Genomic DNA, 20,457 nt, shown 5'->3' with positions numbered 1-20,457 from the left:
AGAAAGATAGACAAGATGAAAAGGCAGAGGGCTATATACCAGATGAAGGAACAAGAAAAAAACCCAGAAAAACAAATAAATGAAGTGGAGATAGGCAACCTTCCAGAAAAAGAATTCAGAATAATGATAGTGAAGATGATCCAGGACCTCAGAATAAGAATGGAGGCAAAGACTGAGAAGATGCAAGAAATGATTAACAAAGACCTAGAAGAATTAAAGAACAAACAAACAGAGATGACCAATACAATAACTGAAATGAAAACTACACTAGAAGGAATCAATAGCAGAATAACTGAGGCAGAAGAACGGATAAGTGACCTGGAAGACAGAATGGTGGAATTCACTGCTGTGGAACAGAATAAAGAAAAAAGAATGAAAAGAAATGAAGACAGCCTAAGAGACCTCTGGGACAACATTAAATGCAACAACATTCGCATTATAGGGGTCCCAGAAGGAGAAGAGAGAGAGAAAGGACCAGAGAAAATATTTGAAGAGATTATAGTTGAAAACTTCCCTAACATGGGAAAGGAAATAGCCACCCAAGTCCAGGAAGCGCAGAGAGTCCCATACAGGATAAACCCAAGGAGAAACACGTCGAGACACATAGTAATCAAAGTGGCAAAAATTAAAGACAAAGAAAAATTATTGAAAGAAGCAAGGGAAAAATGACAAATAACATACAAGGGAACTCCGATAAGGTTAACAGCTGATTTCTCAGCAGAAACTCTACAAGCCAGAAAGGAGTGGCATGATATACTTAACGTGATGAAAGGGAAGAACCTACAACCAAGATTACTCTACCTGGCAAGGATCTCATTTAGATTTGATGGAGAAATCAAAAGCTTTACAGACAAGCAAAAGCTAAGAGAATTCAGCACCACCAAACCAGCTCTACAACAAATGCTAAAGGAACTTCTCTAACTGGGAAACACAAGAGAAGAAAAGGACCTACAAAAACACACCCAAAACAATTAAGAAAATTGTCATAGGAACATACATATCAATAATTACCTTAAACGTGAATGGATTAAATGCTCCAACCAAAAGACACAGGCTTGCTGAATGGATACAAAAACAAGACCCATATATATGCTGTCTACAAGAGACCCACTTTAGACCTAGGGACACATACAGACTGAAAGTGAGGGGATAGAAAAAGATATTCCATGCAAATGGAAATCAAAAGAAAGCTGGAGTAGCTATACTCATATCAGATAAAATAGACTTTAAAATAAAGAATGTTACAAGAGACAAGGAAGGACACTACATAATGATCAAGGGATCAATCCAAGAAGAAGATATAACAATTATAAATATATATGCACCCAACATAGGAGCACCTCAATACATAAGGCAACTGCTAACAGCTATAAAGGAGGAAATTGACAGTAAGACAATAATAGTGGGAGACTTTAACACCTCACTTACACCAATGGACAGATCATCCAAAATGAAAATAAATAAGGAAACAGAAGCTTTAAATGACACAATAGACCAGATAGATTTAATTGATATTTATAGGACATTCCATCCAAAAACAGCAGATTACACATTCTTCTCAAGTGCGCACGGAACATTCTCCAGGATAGATGGCATCTTGGGTCACAAATCAAGCCTCAGTAAATTTAAGAAAATTGAAATCATATCAAGCATCTTTTCTGACCATAACGCTATGAGATTAGAAATGAATTACAGGGAAAAAAACGTAAAAAAGACAAACACATGGAGGTTAAACAATACATTACTAAATAACCAAGAGATCACTGAAGAAATCAAAGAGGAAATCAAAAAATACCTAGAGACAAATGACAATGAAAACACGACGACCCAAAACCTATGGGATGCAGCAAAAGAAGTTCTAAGAGGGAAGTTTATAGCTATACAAGCCTACCTCAAGAAACAAGAAAAATCTCAAGTAAACAATCTAACCTTACACCTAAAGAAACTAAAGAAAGAAGAACAAACAAAACCCAAAGTTAGCAGAAGGAAAGAAATCATAAAGATCAGAGCAGAAATAAATGAAATAGAAACAAAGAAAACAATAGCAAAGATCAATAAAACTAAAAGCTGGTTCTTTGAGAAGATAAACAAAATTGATAAGCCATTAGCCAGACTCACTAAGAAAAAGAGGGAGAGGACTCAAATCAATAAAATCAGAAATGAAAAAGGAGAAGTTACAACAGACACCACAGAAATACAAAGCATCCTAAGAGACTACTACAAGCAACTTTATGCCAATAAAATGGACAACCTGGAAGAAATGGACAAATTCTTAGAAAGCTATAACCTTCCAAGACTGAACCAGGAAGAAACAGAAAATATGAACAGACCAATAACAAGTAATGAAATTGAAACTGTGATTAAAAATCTTCCAACAAACAAAAGTCCAGGACCAGATGGCTTCACAGGTGAACTCTATCAAACATTTAGAGAAGAGCTAACACCTATCCTTCTCAAACTCTTCCAAAAAATTGCAGAGGAAGGAAGACTCCCAAACTCATTCTATGAGGCCACCATCACCCTGATACCAAAACCAGACAAAGACACTACAAAAAAAGAAAATTACAGACAATATCACTAATGAATATAGATTCAAAAATCCTCAACAAAATACTAGCAAACAGAATGCAACGACACATTAAAAGGATCATACACCACGATCAAGTGGGATTTATCCCAGGGATGCAAGGATTCTTCAATATACGCAAATCAATCAATGTCATATACCATATTAACAAATTGAAGAATAAAAAGCGTATGATTATCTCAGTAGATGCAGAAAAAGCTTTTGACAAAATTCAACACCTATTTCTGATAAAAACTCTCCAGAAAGTGGGCATAGAGGGAACCTACCTCAACATAATAAAGGCCATATATAACAAACCCACAGCAAACATCATTCTCAATGGTGAAAAACTGAAAGCATTTCCTCTAAGATCAGGAACAAGACAAGGATGTCCACTCTCACCACTATTATTCAACATGGTTCTGGAAGTCCTAGCCATGGCAATCAGAGAAGAAAAAGAAATAAAAGGAATACAAATTGGAAAAGAAGAAGTAAAACTGTCACTGTTTGCGGATGACATGATACTATACATAGAGAATCCTAAAACTGCCACCAGAAAACTGCTAGAGCTAATTAATGAATATGGTAAAGTTGCAGGATACAAAATTAATGCACAGAAATCTCTTGCATTCCTATACACTAATGATGAAAAATCTAAAGAGAAATTATGGAAACACTCCCATTTACCATTGCAACAAAAAGAATAAAATACCTAGGAATAAACCTACCTAGGGAGACAAAAGACCTGTATGCAGAAAATTATAAGACACTGATGAAAGAAATTAAAGATGATACCAACAGATGGAGAGATATACCATGTTCTTGGATTGGAAGAATCAACATTGTGAAAATGAGTATACTACCCAAAGCAATCTACAGATTCAATGCAATCCCTATCAAATTACCAATGGCATTTTTTACAGAGCTAGAACAAATCATCTTAAAATTTGTATGGAGACACAATAGACCCCGAATAGCCAAAGCAGTCTTGAGGGAAAAAAACGGAGCTGGAGGAATCAGACTCCCTGACTTCAGACTATACTACAAAGCTACAGTAATCAAGACAATATGGTACTGGCACAAAAACAGAAATATAGATCAATGGAACAGGATAGAAAGCCCAGAGATAAACCCACGCACCTATGGCCAACTAATCTATGACAAAGGAGGCAAAGATATACAATGGAGAAAAGACAGTCTCTTCAATAAGTGGTGCTGGGAAAACTGGACCGCTACATGTAACAGAATGAAATTAGAATACTACCTAACACCATACACAAAAATAAACTCAAAATGGATTAGAGACCTAAATGTAAGACCGGACACTATCAAACTCTTAGAGGAAAACATAGGAAGAACACTCTTTGACATAAATCACAGCAAGATCTTTTTTGATCCACCTCCTAGAGTAATGGAAATAAAAACAAAAATAAACAAATGGGACCTAATGAAACTTCAAAGCTTTTGCACAGCAAAGGAATCCATAAATAAGACAAAAAGACAACCCTCAGAATGGGAGAAAATATTAGCAAACGAATCAACAGACAAAGGATTAATCTCCAAAATATATAAACAGCTCATTCAGCTCAATATTAAAAAAACAAACACCCCAATCCAAAAATGGGCAGAAGACCTAAATAGACATTTCTCCAAAGAAGACGTACAGACGGCCACGAAGCGCATGAAAAGGTGCTCAACATCACTAATTATTAGAGAAATGCAAATCAAAACTACAATGAGGTATCACCTCACACCAGTTAGAATGGGCATCATCAGAAAATCTACAAACAACAAATGCTGGAGAGGGTGTGGAGAAAAGGGAACCCTCTTGCACTGTTGGTGGGAATGTAACTTGATACAGCCACTATGGAGAACAATATGGAGGTTCCTTAAAAAACTAAAAATAGACTTACCATATGACCTAGCAATCCCACTACTGGGCATATACCCAGAGAAAACCGTAATTCAAAAAGACACATGCACCGAATGTTCATTGCAGCACTATTTACAATAGCCAGGTCATGGAAGCAACCTAAATGCCCATCAACAGACGAATGGATAAAGAAGTTGTGGTACATATATACAATGGAATATTACTCAGCCATAAAAAGGAACGAAATTGAGTCATTTGTTGAGACGTGGATGGATCTAGAGACTGTCATACAGAGTGAAGTAAGTCAGAAAGAGAAAAACAAATATCATATATTAACGCATGTATGTGGAACCTAGAAAAATGGTACAGATGAGCCGGTTTGCAGGGCAGAAGTTGAGACACAGATGTAGAGAACGGACATATGGACACCAAGGGGGGAAAACTGCGGTGGGATGGGGATGGTGGTGTGCTGAATTGGGCGATTGGGATTGACATGTATACACTGATGTGTGTAAAATTGATGCCTAATAAGAAACTGCAGTATGAAAAAACAAACAAACAAAACAACTAATACTAAACTTTCATTAGGTTATTTGTATGGAAATATGTTAATATAAATGTTTTAGACATTACATGAAATTTCTAAAAATCTTATATGTTCTGGTATAATGTTATAAGTCATAATCCTAGTTACTACTTTAAAATGTATATCTCAGAAATAACTAGTTTTCTTGTCAACTGCATTATTATGAACTTTCATCAAATCTTTAACTGTGGTCATTCTTAAGTCTTTTGTCATTTACAGACAGTTCTGGGTGTACTCTGATGCTTTTGCAAATATGTTCCTATAAAAGGGTTTCATCTTCAAGAAATTCATGGAAAAGACTCTGACAAGTACAGGTTTCTGGTAACTGACTGTACTGCTGAACTGAATGAATAAGCATTTTCAGAACTCTAATGAAAAACTGATGAACTCATAAAAGTGCTAACAAAAGATCAAGATGAAAAAAAAATTAATTACATGGCACTGAGTGAACTGATGAGGATGAGTATAATTTTTGTGACTTTCTGTCTGAATTAAAAAAAAAAAAGCCCACAAGGACTCAGAGGCAAAGAATATACAAATCAATTTTCACTGCAAAGTAAAGGAGCTGTTACAGTGGAGGATTACTGGACTGAATGTCAATATTATGACATAGTATGAGTGTGTTTCATGTTTGGTAATTGCAATCATTGTTGCTTTTGTTGTGGTCATCCATGTACAATGCTTGGTGTCAGTCTATTCATCTCTTGTAAAAATAAAATACAGTGTGTGTGTGTGAAAAAAAAAAAAAACAAAAAACACAATTTTCCAAAATATTTGGGACATAGCAAAAACAGATGTAAGAGGGAAGTTTTTAACAATATGGGGCTATCTCGAGGAAGAAGAAAAATCTCAGATAAGCAGCATAACTTCTCATCTAAAAGAATAAGAAAAGAAGAAAAAACAAAACCCAAATTCAGCAGTAGAAAGGAAATATTAAAGATCAGAGCAGAAATAAATAAAATAAAGACCAAAAAATTAGAGAAAATCAATGAAACTACCTTTAAAGTAAACAATATTTTTAAAACTTTAGCCAGACTCATTATGAAAAAAATAGAGGGCCCACATAAACAAAAGTAGAACTAAAAAAAAAAGTACAAGTGATATCACATAATGCAAATAATCTTAAGAGAATACTGTGAACTGCTATACACCAAGAAATTGAACAACCTAGAATAAATGGATAAATTTTTAGAAACATACAATCTTCCACAACTAAATCAGGAAGAAATAGAATATCTGAGCAGACCACTATTAAAATGTAATTAGTAACAAAAAACTCACAACAAACAAAAGCTCAGGACAGGACAGCTTCACAGGAGAATTCTACCACACATATAGAGAATAGTTAATACCTAACTTTCTCAAACTATTCTCAAAAATTGAAGAAAAGAAGCACTTACAAACTTGTTCTATGTAGCCAGCATTACCATGTCCATTACAAAAATAGAGAAAAATACTACAAAAAAGAAAATTACAGTCCAATACCCCTGCTGAACCTAGATGCAAAAATGCTCATTAAAACATTAGCAAACCAAATTCAGCAATAGATAAATAAAATGATACACCTTGAAGAAGAGGAATTTATTCCAGGGATACAGGGATGGTTCAATATCTACAATCAATGGGATACACCACATAAACAAAATAGAGGATAGAATTCACATGATTATCTTAACAGGTGTAGAAAAATATTTAAAAAAATTCAACATCCATTTGTGATAAAAACTTCAACAAAGTTGATATAGAGGGAAAATACCTCAACATACTAAAGGCCATTTATAACAAACCCACAGTTAACAACACACTCAATGGTGAAAAGCTCAAAGCTTTTCCTTCAAGATCAGAAACAAGGATGCACACTCTCACTATTTCTACTTAACATAGTATTGGAAGTCCTAGACACAGCAATCAGAAAAGAAAAAGAAATAAAAGGCATACAATTTGGAAGGGAAAAGTAAAACTGTTGCTATTTGCAAATGGCATAATACTATATATGGTAAACCCTAAAGTATCCACCAACAAACTAGGAGAACTAATACATGAATTCAGTAAAGTTGCAGGATAAAAGATTAACATACAGAACTCTGTTGCTTTTCTATACACTAATAATTTCTCTCTTTTTTTTAAACATCTTTTTTGGAGTATAGTTGCTTTACAACGGTGTGTTAGTTTCTGCTGTATAACAAATTGAATCAGCTATACATATACATACATCCCCATATCTCCTCCCTCTTGCGTCTCCCTCCCACCCTCCCTATCCCACCCCTCTAGGTGGACACAAAGCACCAAGCTGATCTCCCTGTGCTATGCGGCTGCTTCTCACTAGCTATCTATTTTACATTTGGTTACACTAATAATTTCTATCAGAAACAGAAGTCAAGAAAGCAATCGAACTTATAATCACATCAAAAAGAATAAAATTCTTAGGAATAAAATTAACCAAGGAGGTGAAAGACCTGTACTCTGAAAACTATAAGACTTTGATGATGAAAATTGTAGACTATACATTTAAATGGAAAGATATATCGCTTTTATGGATTAGAAGAATTAATATTTTTAAATGTTCAAATTACCCATAGCAATCTACAGATTTAATGCAAGCCCCATCAAAATACCCATGACATTTTTCATAGAACTAGAAAAAAATAATCCTAAAGAATGTGTGGAATCACAAAAGACCTCGAATAGCTAAAGCAATCTTGAGAAATAAGAATAAACTTGGAGGTATCATGTTCCCTGACTTCAGACTATACTACAAAGCTAAATAATCAAAACAGTATGGTACTAGCACAAGAAAGACACACGGATCCATGGAACAAAATAGAAAGCCCAGAAATAAACCCACACACATACCTTCAATCCATCTATGTCAAAGGATGCAAGAATATATAATGGGAAAAAGATAGTCTCCTCAATAAGTGCTGTTGGGGAACTGGACAGATACATGCAAAAAAATGAAAGTAGAACATTTTCTTATACGATATACAAAAATAAACTCAAAATAGATTAAAGACCTAAATGTAAGACCAGAAACCATAAAACTCCTAGAAGAAAACATAGGCAGTACACTCTTTGACATAAATCTTAGCAATATTTATATGGATCTGTCTCCTCAGACAGGAGAAACAAAAGCAGAAATAAACTAATGCAACCTAATCAAACTTAAAAGTTTTTGCACAGTATAGGAAACAATCAACAAAGAAAAGGCAACCTGCTGAATGAGAGAAGATATTTGCAAATGATATGTCTGTTAAGAAGTTAATATACTAAATATATAAAGACCTCATACAACTCAATATAAAACAGCAACAACAACAACAAAGTACCCAATTTAAAAATGGGCAGAAGACCTGGATAGGAATTTCTGAAGTCATACACTTGACCAACAGGCACATGAAAAGTTGCTCAACATCAGTAATCTTCAGGGAAATGCAAATCAAAACCACAGTGAGATATCACCTCACACCTGCCGAGAGGCTATCATCAAAATAAAAACAAATAACAAGTGTTGCCAAGAAAGGGGAGAAAGGGAACCTTAGTACACTGTTGGTGGGACTTTGAATTGGTACAGCTACTATGGAAAAAGTATGGAAGTTCCTCAAAAAAACTAAAAATAGAACTACCATATGATCCAGCAATTCCACTCCTGAGTGTATTTCCAAAAAAACCCCAAAATTAATCATTAGAAAAGATACATACACTCCAATTTTCATAGCAGCATTATTTTAGGTAGCCAAGATATGGAAGCAACCTAAGTGTCCATCAATGGATGAATGGATAAAGAAGATGTGGTGTATATATACAATGGAGTATTAGTCATAAAAATGAACAAAACTTTGCCATTTGCAATAACATGAATGGACCTGGAGGATATTATCTTCAGTGAAGTAAGTCAGACAAAAGAAGACAAATACTGCATGTTTTCACTTATATGTGGAATCTAAAAAATGAAACAAATTAACTGGTATAACAAAGCTGAAACAGACTTGTAGATACAGAGAATAAACTAATGGTTACCAATACAGAGAGTGGTGTGGGGAGGGGCAATATAGGTGAAGGGGATTAAGAGATACACACTACCAGGTATAAATAAATCAGATACAGAGATGTAATGTGCACTACAGGGCTATAACCAATAATTTATAATATTTTTATATGAAGTATAATCTATAAAATTATTGAATCACTATGTTGTACTCCTAAAACTAATTTAATATTTTAAGTGAACTATACTTTAAAAAGTGCCTTTACTTTATCTTACCTTGTCCATGTAGAATCAACTGATTGCCAATAACAGTCTCTGCATAAATGAGCCAAGATTCTCAACTTTTCAGGTAAGAGCTAAATTGCTACATGGCAAGTAAACCAAGGGCAATATTGATCAAGGTGGTAATGGATTTCATCAATGACTAGAGATGGAATTTCATTAAGTTTCATGACAGTAAGCATGAACATATTAACTTAGAATGTCAATGGTTTTACAATTCAAAAAATCACATGTTGAGATAATTAGAAAAAATTTCAGAAATAGCAAACACTAGGAGTTAGAAGGGAGATAATCAGAAAGCACAAAGTAATGCATAATTTACCTTTGTTCATATTTTATTACAAAAACTAAAGCAAAAGAAGATCTTGAAAGGAGATTTAATTTTCCTCCCTGTCTTTCAATTTCTTGTTTAGAATTTTTTTGCATTGCTTCATTTCTATAATCATAAGGGATGGAGTTTTATCATCTAAGCACCATTCTGGCCTCTTTGTCTGAATTATTTTCATCTGCCTATATATTTTTCATGGATGCCAGAAAGGGAGCAAGAAAACATTCCCTTTAAACTTGGAAAATAACTGTTCCAGGGATTCAAACTGCAACCTCATGCAGTGTTTTGCTATATGGCTCCATCTCTTATTCTAATAATCAGGGAAATTTATAAAACCCAACATTTTCCTCTAACTTCCTGCTTCAGAGGGATTCATGAGCTATCACTTCACTAAATTAAGAAGAGGCACCAGGGAAAAAAAACATATTAGCTTCTTGCCTCCAAATTTCCAGCTCTGAGATAATTTCGACTGTAGATCCAGTAAATATTCTCTTACCAGGACAGTCTTTAAACTCTGAAAATAAGCTTTGTCTCTCTGGGCCTTCAGTTCATTTATAGAGATTTCCCAGAATGTCCCTAAGGGCCTTTCCAGTTCTAACATTTCAGGATTTACAAGAAAAGATACAACTAGCATTGCACTAGAGATAATTAAGTGACAATACCCCTAATGATTTGTAGAAATAAAGAAGAATCAAACCAAGTGTTGTTGACTTTTAAATACCAAGTGTTTTCTCATTCATTTCTTCATTGGTAAGGTACAAAACTTTAACACAGAACTCTTTAAAATGCCCTAGATCTTAGCTTATTTTTCCAATTCCTACTTGAAATATACTGCCTTTTAACAACTGAATGAGTTGTCAAATCCACTTCTTCATTTTTGTTTATTTTTAATACAGTTAATTGAACTTGGCTGCATTTTATCTACAAGATCTGTGGGGGCTTTCTGCTCTCAAGTGCTTTCTTTGTACAGTAAGTATATCTTTTGGTCTAGATGTTACCCAGAGTGCATGTCATAAAACCATTTTTTATAAAGTATGTAAATTTGCAGAGGAAATGGCAAATCTCCTGTTTTTCACTCACCTGCAAGAGCAGTTTGCTCAGGAAAGAAATGGGAAATTCTAGTCTCACACTGTGTGAGCCACAGGGAAATCTGGCCTTACATGTTTTAAACAAAAACTTTTCATCTTTGCAGATGTCTCTCTGGCTCTGTACTCAAAATGGGTCTGTTCCAAAATATTTACTTATCATCAGATCTCCTCATGCTCCTCCAAGGTGACAATGCCTTAAACACAGCTCCAAAGACTTATTGTTTCAAATATAGTTGCTTTCTTTCTTTTTCTTGTCCTTTTCCCCCCTTATTTTCACAGACACCCAGCATAATCAAAGTAAATGCCCTCTCTGCAATCTTTTTTTTTTTTCCGAAGAAAGAAAGAAGTGGGACACAGGGTGAATTTGTTTTACTTAAGTGTTCCTGTTTTTCTTAGTGGAACAACTGGACTTAAAATATTTTTTGTGTCTCTCGCTGTACTCTTTTAGATTTCCAGAAATAAAAGTGTGGATTCTAAACCCCATTCCTCTCTCTTCTTTTATCTCACCCTCACTCACATGCCAAGGTTTATAAGGGTCATGTGTCTTTATTCCTCAACATTTTCTTATATTCCTTTTGTCTATTGTTCTCTGTTTCTCATTTACTTCACCAACAGAACATTAGCTGTAGTCTCAGCTGTTTCTCTGAACTCCCACTAATGAAAAACCTCATTGCAATACTTTCTCAGATCTTTGGTTCTGAGAGTCAGAAGAGCTGAAAGTGGGCCTCTGTGTACCTGTTCAGTTCTGGTGGCTTAGACAAAACATATCTCCTGTTTTTCACTCACCTGCAAGAGCAGCTTGCTCAGGAAAAATAAGAGATAGGGAATGGGGAGCATCTCACGGAATGAATAAAAAGGGAGAAACCTGGAAGAAGTTTTAGAAAAAATTTATAAAAGAGAGCTTTAGCACAGACCCTGGATTCCTCCAAAAATGTCCTAAAAGATCCCCCTGCCTCTAGGCTTACACCTTCCTTATCTTCATCACAGTCCTAACCAGAGTCATCTCTCTAAATGTCAATACAAATTGGTATATAGCTATTTACATTTTTCCACACCTCTCCCCGCCAAACCTCCAGGATAATGTCTTGGCCTTTAACATGGCATGATCTGGACATTCCTAGTTCTCCAGTCCCACCTCTTCCCTCCCAGCTCCTTCCCCTACCTCCAACTTGAAGCCTATGCTCCATTCACACCCTGCAGGTCACTGAATGCATCTTGCTCAAATATATCCCTCTGCCCAGAATAGCTTTTCTTGAATTATCCCACCCCTGGATATCTCTTTATTTTTAAAAACTCAACTCATGTTATAAAGCCAGTTCTTGACCACTGTCTTGAAGGAAAATTGAAAACTCTTTTTAAATAATAGATTTATCTTACATAGACATCTATCGGAATATGAACAACATTTCTTGGACTTACAACAAAGAGCCTCTTCTCTTTCCAAGGAAACTGTATGTTTTCTAAGGGCAAGAACATGTCTGCCCTGTTTATTTCTGACTCTCCAAAGTCTAACACAGAGCCTGCAATATAATAAGTGCTCAGTAAATGTTAAACAAATGAACAACTTAAAGCATTATTTTCCTTCCTAAAAAACTATCAATGAACAGCTTAACTTTTGGACATTTTATCCAAAGGACCATAGGATCCTTGGAGAAACACTAGGTTAACTGTGACGTGTACTATGTTATTTTAAAAAAATTATGTAAATAGCCATCTGTTCAGATATGGTTTGGGATTCATTTAATGTGTATGGTTTAGGATAAGGGGGAAACTAGGAAAACAGTGTCCCACTTTGGACTCATAAAAATCTGAGTTGTACCTGATTCATTTCAAGTTATGACAAGTCTTAATTTTAATGGTGCATCTTTTCTCATTGGACAGGATTCTAAATCTTTTAAATTACAGTTTTAACATCTGCTGTCAAATCTTAAATGTCTTTCTGATTTAAATTCTAATTATTAAAATTCCAAACATCTGGAGTATGTAAATGGTAAAAGTAAGGGACAGTTTTTCCTTAATGTGTATTACCTACACTTGCTCCCAATTATGGTTATTCTTTGTGCCGCCAGCAAGGTGGCTAAATTTCCTGGATTACCCAAGAAGTTCATTTTTAGAAATGAACAGCATGGCTAAATCCTGGCAATGTGTTTTCAAGAGAGCAAAAAAAAAAAAAAAAGTCAAACTACCACCATGTTATTTGCTGGTCACCATACTGGATCCTTGGAGCAAATTTGTGATATATATATTCAATTCTCACAGCTGTACAATTTCATATGATCAAGCCTATTTCTCAGTTCAGGAAACTGAGACTAAGATATATAAACAATTTGGCCTAGGTTATATAGCTAACAAGTGGTGAAGGTAGAATTCAGAATAGATGGGCCTGATTCTGTATGATTTCTTTACCACATTACTGCTCTCCAAACACAAATCTCAATATTCTCTTCCAGGACACACAGTTGGAAATTTTCTGAAGAATTGAAATCAGGAAGAAAGATTGTGATTAAATGGACAGACAGACATGGAGAAGTGAGTTTTAATACGAAGGGAAAATAATATAAAGTATTAACAATATCTATGACCAGCATTTTTTATTTAAGGTCTAGCATGCACACCAGGATGAGATTTATAGGAGAAACCATTAGGGAGCTCAGTCTATTGAAAGCCTTAAGGACCTCACTTTTCAGTTTGAAACCAGCTTCAGTGTTTCCACTCTATTCTAACTTCCTATGAGACCTGCCTCCAACCCTGTTTCACATGATTCTTACATAGAAAGATCTTTACAATGTTTTAATGGTACAACTCTGCTCTTGGATGTTTCTGATTCCTTTTCTCTTACCTCACTTGTTTCCCCTAGACTCAAATATTCCCCTACTCCTTGCTAACCTGTCTCTGACAACTAGTCATACCCATAAGTGAGCATTCTCCACCCTGAGTTATCTATTCATTTTACTAAGATATAGCAATTGTGCAGCAATCATCTAAATCTTTCTCCTTGCAGACTGAAGCTGCATGGTTTTTTTTGGAAAGAATCTGCAGCAGATTGTTTGTATAACCTTAGCATATTTAGGTTCTTTGGCTTTCAGTTTCTACATCTGTGAAATGGAAAGAGTAAAAAGCTATAGCCCAAAAGTCAGTAAGATTAATTAAAATAATATATGTGAGAAGGCTTTTGACACAAATCTAGTGTTCTGTGAATTGTATTCATTCAAGAAGTATTGAGAGTGCTCTCATTTCCAGGTGTTTGAATATATTGGTGAATTAGTAAAGTTCTGGAGCTTTATTCTAGAATGTTGAATCAGATAATAAACAACAGACAAATTAGTAAACTATACACTGTATTATAGAATAATAAGTGTTATGGATTAAAACAAAGAGAAAGTGAAGTATAAATAGGATTGGGAGTGCAGGAGAGGACGAGAGAGGTGTAAGTTGGAGTATTAAAGAGGATAATGATTGTTACAAAATTTAGTCAAGCAGATCTCTAGAAGAGCGTTCTGGCCAGAAGAGACACCCACTGCCAATGGGATATTCAAAGAACAATTAAGAGGACTGTGATGTTGGAACTGAGGTGAGAGGGATCAACTCTGTAGGCCAGGGGGCCATTGTAAGGACATGTACCTTTACTCTGATTGAGATGTTAGTTGCCATATCTTTCTTTTGGAGCTTGGTACGATGATTATTAGAAACTTTTTCCCATTCTTGTACATCCTCGGTGTGATGTCTTCAGTGAATTATGGGAGTTTCTATGGGAGGAGAGTCTTGCAAGATTAATAGAATTTCAACAGATAGAAGTGAAAGTGACAGTTATCCTAGGCAAGAACGCCATCATATAGTTCTGAAAGTACATGAAACAAATGGGGTTGAGAAAAGGTCTGTCTGACTATCTCATAATGAATATATTTGGAGGGAAAGGAAAGAGAAAGACTGGGAAAATGGAAAGAGGTAAAGCTGTATGTGTTGATTGAAGTCAGATTATACAAATAATTGTTCTGCTGCAGATTTTAAACTTTCTAAGAAATAGAGAGCTACAAATATTTTTAAAGAAAATATATAACATATCCAAATTGGAGAAAGTTTTTAAAAATTAGTTTGGTTAAATAGCTGGAAAGGAGAGGTTAGAAACACATCTCCTGAAGTACAGTTATCTACATTTTGTATCAAACTGATAATATTTTGCCTTGACCATGCAATAATCACTGATTCTTCATACTTAGACATGCTTTCATTCAACAAATATTTATTAAAATTTCTTTGTGCTAGATTTGTGGGGCACAATGTTGACCAAGACAAATATAGTCCTGGTTCTCGTGAGTTTACAGTCTATTGGGGAGATAAACATTAAACATATAAAAAAGATTATTACGGATTGTGATAAATGTTACTACAATAACACTAAATAGCCTCAGCACTCACTGATACCCTTTCAAAGGTTTCAGATTGAGCTTACATTCATTATCCACACAAAATGTCTGTGGAAGTTGCCTTTTCAAAAAAATAGCAGAATTACATTCCTTTTGTGAGCCATGGCATTTGCCAGTGAATTTGGAGTTAGGTAACCTCATCATAAACCATTGCAGTATCTGCAAGATTTTTTTGCTACTTTAAACATTGATAAATTACTGGAAATTTTTATATTTTGCTAGAGCAGAGAAATAGTCAAGCTTTTCTAGGCAGGAGTATTTGAAATGTATAGGTTTACTAGTAAAAAATACAGATGGCTGAGCTAATGTTAGTAACTACAAAGAAAAAAACTCCACCGTTTTTCTGAAAATGCAACAGAATTATTTCTTTATAACATTCTCATGACTATTTAGCTTAAAGTCCTAATTATTACAAAATTGGGAAAAAGAATAGCTAACTTCAGAAAATTTCCATAAGAAATACCAGGCCACTTCTCTATATACATCTTAATCACCTTCCCTTTCTTGACCCTCTTCCACCTCTCTCCCCAGTGATAATCACTAGTTTGTTCTCTGTATCTGTGAGTCTGTTTCTATTTGTTATACTCACTTGTTGTTTTTATTTTTCAGATTCCACATATAAGTGAAATCATACAATATTTGTTTTCTCTGTCTGAATTGTTTGACTAAGCATAGTATCCTCCAGGTCCATTCATATTGTTGCAAATGGCAAAGTTTTATTCATTTTTATGGCTGAGTAATATTCCATTGTATACATACACCACATCTTCTTTATGGTAAATAATGTTGTAATGAAAATTGAGATTCATATATCTTTTTGAATTAGTGTTATCATTTTCTTTTGATGTATACCCAGGAGTGGAATTGCTGTATCATATGGTAGTTCTATTTTTAATTTTTTGAGAAACCTCCAAACTTTTTCCATAGTAGCTTTACCAATTTATTGATATATTCTCACTAACAGTGTAGTGATTTTTGTACATTAATCTTGTATCTTGCAACTTTACTGAATTTATTTATTAGTTCTCAGAGTCTTTTGGTGGAGACTAGTGTTTTCTGTGTAGAGTATATGTCATCTGCAAATAGTGACAGTTTTCTTTCTTATCTTCCAATTTGGATGTCTTTATTTCCTTTTCTTGTCTGCTATGTCTAGGAATTCCAATACTGTGTTAAATAGAAACAGTGAGAGTGGGCATACTTGTCTTGTTCCTGATGTTGGATGAAAGGCTTTCAGCTCTTCACCATTGAGTATGATGTTACATATGTGTTTGTCATAAATAGGCTTTATTTTGTTGAGACATGTTCCCTATATACCAATTTTGTTCAGAGTTTCTATCATGAATGGGAGTTGAATTTTCTCAAAAGCTTTTTCTGCATCTATTGAAATAATTGTGTGAAGTTTATCTTCCATTTTGATAATGTAGTGTATCATATTGATTTATTTGTGGATATTGAATTGCATCCTTGGAATAAATCTCACTTGATCATGGTGTATGATCCTTTTTAAATATTGTTGATATTGGTTTATGATATTTTGTTGAGAATTTTTCATTTATTCATCAGAGACATTGATGTGTAATTTTCTTTTTGTGTGTTTTATGGTTTTGGTACCAGGGTAATGGTGACTTCTTAGAATGAGTTTCGGGGTGTTCTTTCATCTTCAATTTTTGAGAACAGTTTGAGAAAGATAGATATTAAGTATTCTTTTATTATAGGTTTTGTCAAATTCTCATGTGAAGCCATCCAGTCCTGGACTTTGTTTGTTGGGAGAGTTTTGGTTTCTGACTCAATTTCAATACTAATAATTGATCTGTTCAGATTACCTATTTATTCCTGATATAGTCTTAGAAGATTGTGTATTTCTAGGAATTCATCCACTTCTTTTAGGTTGTCCTATTTTGGGGGGCATATAAATGTTCATAGTATTCTCTTATGATTGTATATTTGTGAAAACTTCTCTTTCATTCCTTATTTTGTTTATTTGGGTCCTCTCTCTTTTATTTTCTTAATAAGCATTGCTAAACTCTTATCAATTTCTGTTTATCCCCTCAAAAGACCAGCTCTTTGTTTCATTGGTGTTTTCTATTTTTTTTTTTGGTCTCTATTTTATTTATTTCACCTCTAATTTTTATTATTTCCTTCCTTCTGCTGACTTTGGCCTTTTTTTATTCTTTTTCTAATTCCTTTAGATAGTACATTAGGTTGTTTATTGGAGATTTTTCTTATTTCTTTAGGTAGACCCGTATTACTAAAAATATTTCGTCTTAGAACTGCTTTTGCTGCATCCCATAGATTTTGGAAAGTTGTTTCTATTTTCATCTGTCTCAAGACATTTTCTGATTTCTTCTTTGACCAATTAGTATTTTAGTAATATGTTGTTTAGTCTCCACAGTTTTTTTTTCAGTTTTCTTCTGTAATTGATACGTGGTTTCATACTGTTGTGGTTGGAAAAATGCCTGATATAACTTCTATCCTCTTAAATTACTTGAGACTTATTTTGTGCCCTAGCACATGATCTAACCTGGAGAACATTCCATGTGCACTTGAAAAGAATGTGTATTTTGCTGTTTTAGGGATGTCCTGTTGATGTCTGTTAAGTCGAGCTGGTCTAATATGTCATTTAAGACCACTGTTTCCTTATTGATTTACTGTCAGGATTATCTGTCCATTGATGTAAGTGGGTATTAAAGTCCCCTACTATTATGGTATTACTTTCAATTTCTTCCTTTATATTGTTAATATTTGCTTTATATATTTAGATGCTCTTATATTTGGTGCATTTGTGTCTATGAATGTTATATCCTCTTTTAAATTGACCCCTTTATCATTATATAATGCATTTATTTGTCTTTTATTATAGACTTTTAAAAATTTTAATAGATCTTTATTAGAGTATAATTGCTTCACAATACCATGTTAGTTTCTGTTGCACAACAAAGCGAATCAGCCATATGCATACACATGTCCCCATATCCCATCCCTCTTGAGTCTCCCTCTTATCCTCCCTATCCCACCCCTCTAGGTCTAATTTGTCTGATATGAATATTGTTACCCAAACATTTAAAAAATTTACATTTACATAGAATATCTTTTTCCATCCCCTCACTTTTGTCTGTGTGTGTATTTAGCTCTGAAGTGAATCTCTTCTAGGCAGTTTATAGATGTGTCTTTTTTTTTTTTTTTTTTATCCAATCAGCCACTCTATGTCTTTTGATTGGAGCATTTAGTCCATTGACATTTAAAGTCATTATTGATAGGCATGCAATTATTTCCATTTTGTTACTTGTTTTCTGGTTGCTTTTGTAGTTCTTCTTTGTTCTTTTCTTATTTTAGATTTCTTTCCTTGTGGTTAATAACTTTGTTTAGTGTTATTTTTGTGTACCTTTCCTTCTAGTTTTGGGTATCTGTTGTAGGTCTTTGATTTGTGGTTACCATGAAGTTTATGTATGTTGACCTATAACTTTATCTACTTATTTTAAACTAATAGTCATTTCAGTTCAAGCACAGTCTAAAGGATCTATGACTTTTACTCCCATACCCCATATTTTGGATTTTATATCATATTTTACATTTTTATGTCTATCCTTTAACTGTTTAATGTACTTATAGTTGATTTTACAATTTTTGTCTTTTAACCTCCTACTAGCTTATTTAAGTGGTTCATCCACTGCTTTTATTATATATTTGCCTTTGTTGTGGGATTTTTTTCCTTCCTATATTTTCTTATTTCTTGTTATACCCTTTTCTTTTTCACTTACAGAAGACCCTTTAACATTTCTTATAAGGTCAGTTTAGTAGTGGTGAACTCTTAGTTTTTGCTTGCTAGGAAAACTCTTTATTTCTCCTTCCATTGTGAATGATATCCTTGCTGGATAGAGTATCCTAGGTTGTAGATTTTTCCTTTCAGCACTTTAAAAATGTCATGCCACTTCTTTTGGGCCTGAAAAATTTCTGCTGAAAAACCAGCTGATAGGTTTATGGGGGGGTTGCCTTGTATGTGATACTTTTTTTCTCTTGCTGCCTTTAAAATTCTCTCTTTATTTTAAACTTTTACCATTTTAATTATGATATGTTTTGATGTGGATCTCTGGGTTCATCTTGTTTGGGACTCTCTGCTTCCTGTACCTGGATATCTGTTTCCTTCTTCAGATTAGGAAAGTTTTCAGCCATAATTGCATCAAACACATTTTCTACCCCTTTCTCTGTCTCTTCTCCTTCTGGGAGCCCTATAGTGTGAATTTTAGTACACTTGATGTTGTTTCAGAGTTCCATTAAACTATCCTAATTTTTTAAAATTTGTTTTTCTTTTTACTCTTCTGTTTGGGTGATCCACTATTCTATCTTCCAGGTCACTTATGTGTTCTTTCATATAACCTAATCTGCTGTTAATTCCTTCTAGTGTATTTTTCATTTCAGTTATTGTATTCTTCAGGTCTGACTGGTTCTTTTCTATATTTCTAGTTCTTTGTTTTAGTTCTATGTTCATCTAATCTTTTTCTAAGTTCAATTCGCATTTTTATTGCTATTGCTTTGAACTTTTTTATCAGATAAATTCTTTTTCTTTGTTTCAATAGGGTATTAGGGTATTTTCTAGGGTTTTTCTCTTTTTTTTTTGGAAATATATTCCTTTGTTTTCTCATTTTGTTAACTTTCTCTGCTTGTCTTTATGAAATTAAACAATTACCTCTCCCAGTCTTGAACTCATGTCCTTGTGTGGTAGCATCCCTATGCAGTCTGCATGAGGCCAGTGGCTTTGGTGGAAGAGCTAAATCTTAACTGAGCATGATCTGCATCTTCTCCTGCAGAGCACTGGCAGCCACTGCTATGGTGAGAAGTAGGGCTGAAGTCAGAGAAGCTAAAGCCAGAGCCACGTGCAAGCTAGGGTTCCTCCTAAGCTCATTGTTTGTTATCAATCTGTCAGGGTGGGGCTAGGGCCAGAACACCTGGAGCAGGAACCTTTAGGGAGTTGGACTTCTCCCATGCCCCCAACAAGTCTCCACCTTGGTTAGGGGCATGGCCAGGGCCTGAGGGCTTGGAACTGCACTTCTTAGCTAGTTCTTTTTTCTCAGTGTGCATGGCTTGGTTTGAGGTGGGGTTGGAGCTGGAGGGTTTGGAACCACACTACTGAGCTGTCTCTGCTCCTTCCCCAGGTGAGATCACATACATTGGCAATGGCAGCCTCCACCTTAGTGAGTAGCAGTGCCAGGGTAGGATGTGCTGGAGCAACAGTTGGTGCAGGTTGTGGGACATGCTGGGGTAGTCCTAGAAGGCCAGCCAGAGCAGCTGCCAGTTTTTAATCTGCTGCCTTCACACTAGGATGGGAAG

The sequence above is a fragment of the Balaenoptera ricei genome, chromosome 20 (genome assembly GCF_028023285.1).
Source record: "Balaenoptera ricei isolate mBalRic1 chromosome 20, mBalRic1.hap2, whole genome shotgun sequence".
In the NCBI taxonomy this organism is placed as follows: Eukaryota; Metazoa; Chordata; class Mammalia; order Artiodactyla; family Balaenopteridae; genus Balaenoptera; species Balaenoptera ricei.
The sequence above is the reverse complement of the archived record's forward strand: the minus strand, read 5'-3'. Positions refer to the sequence as shown.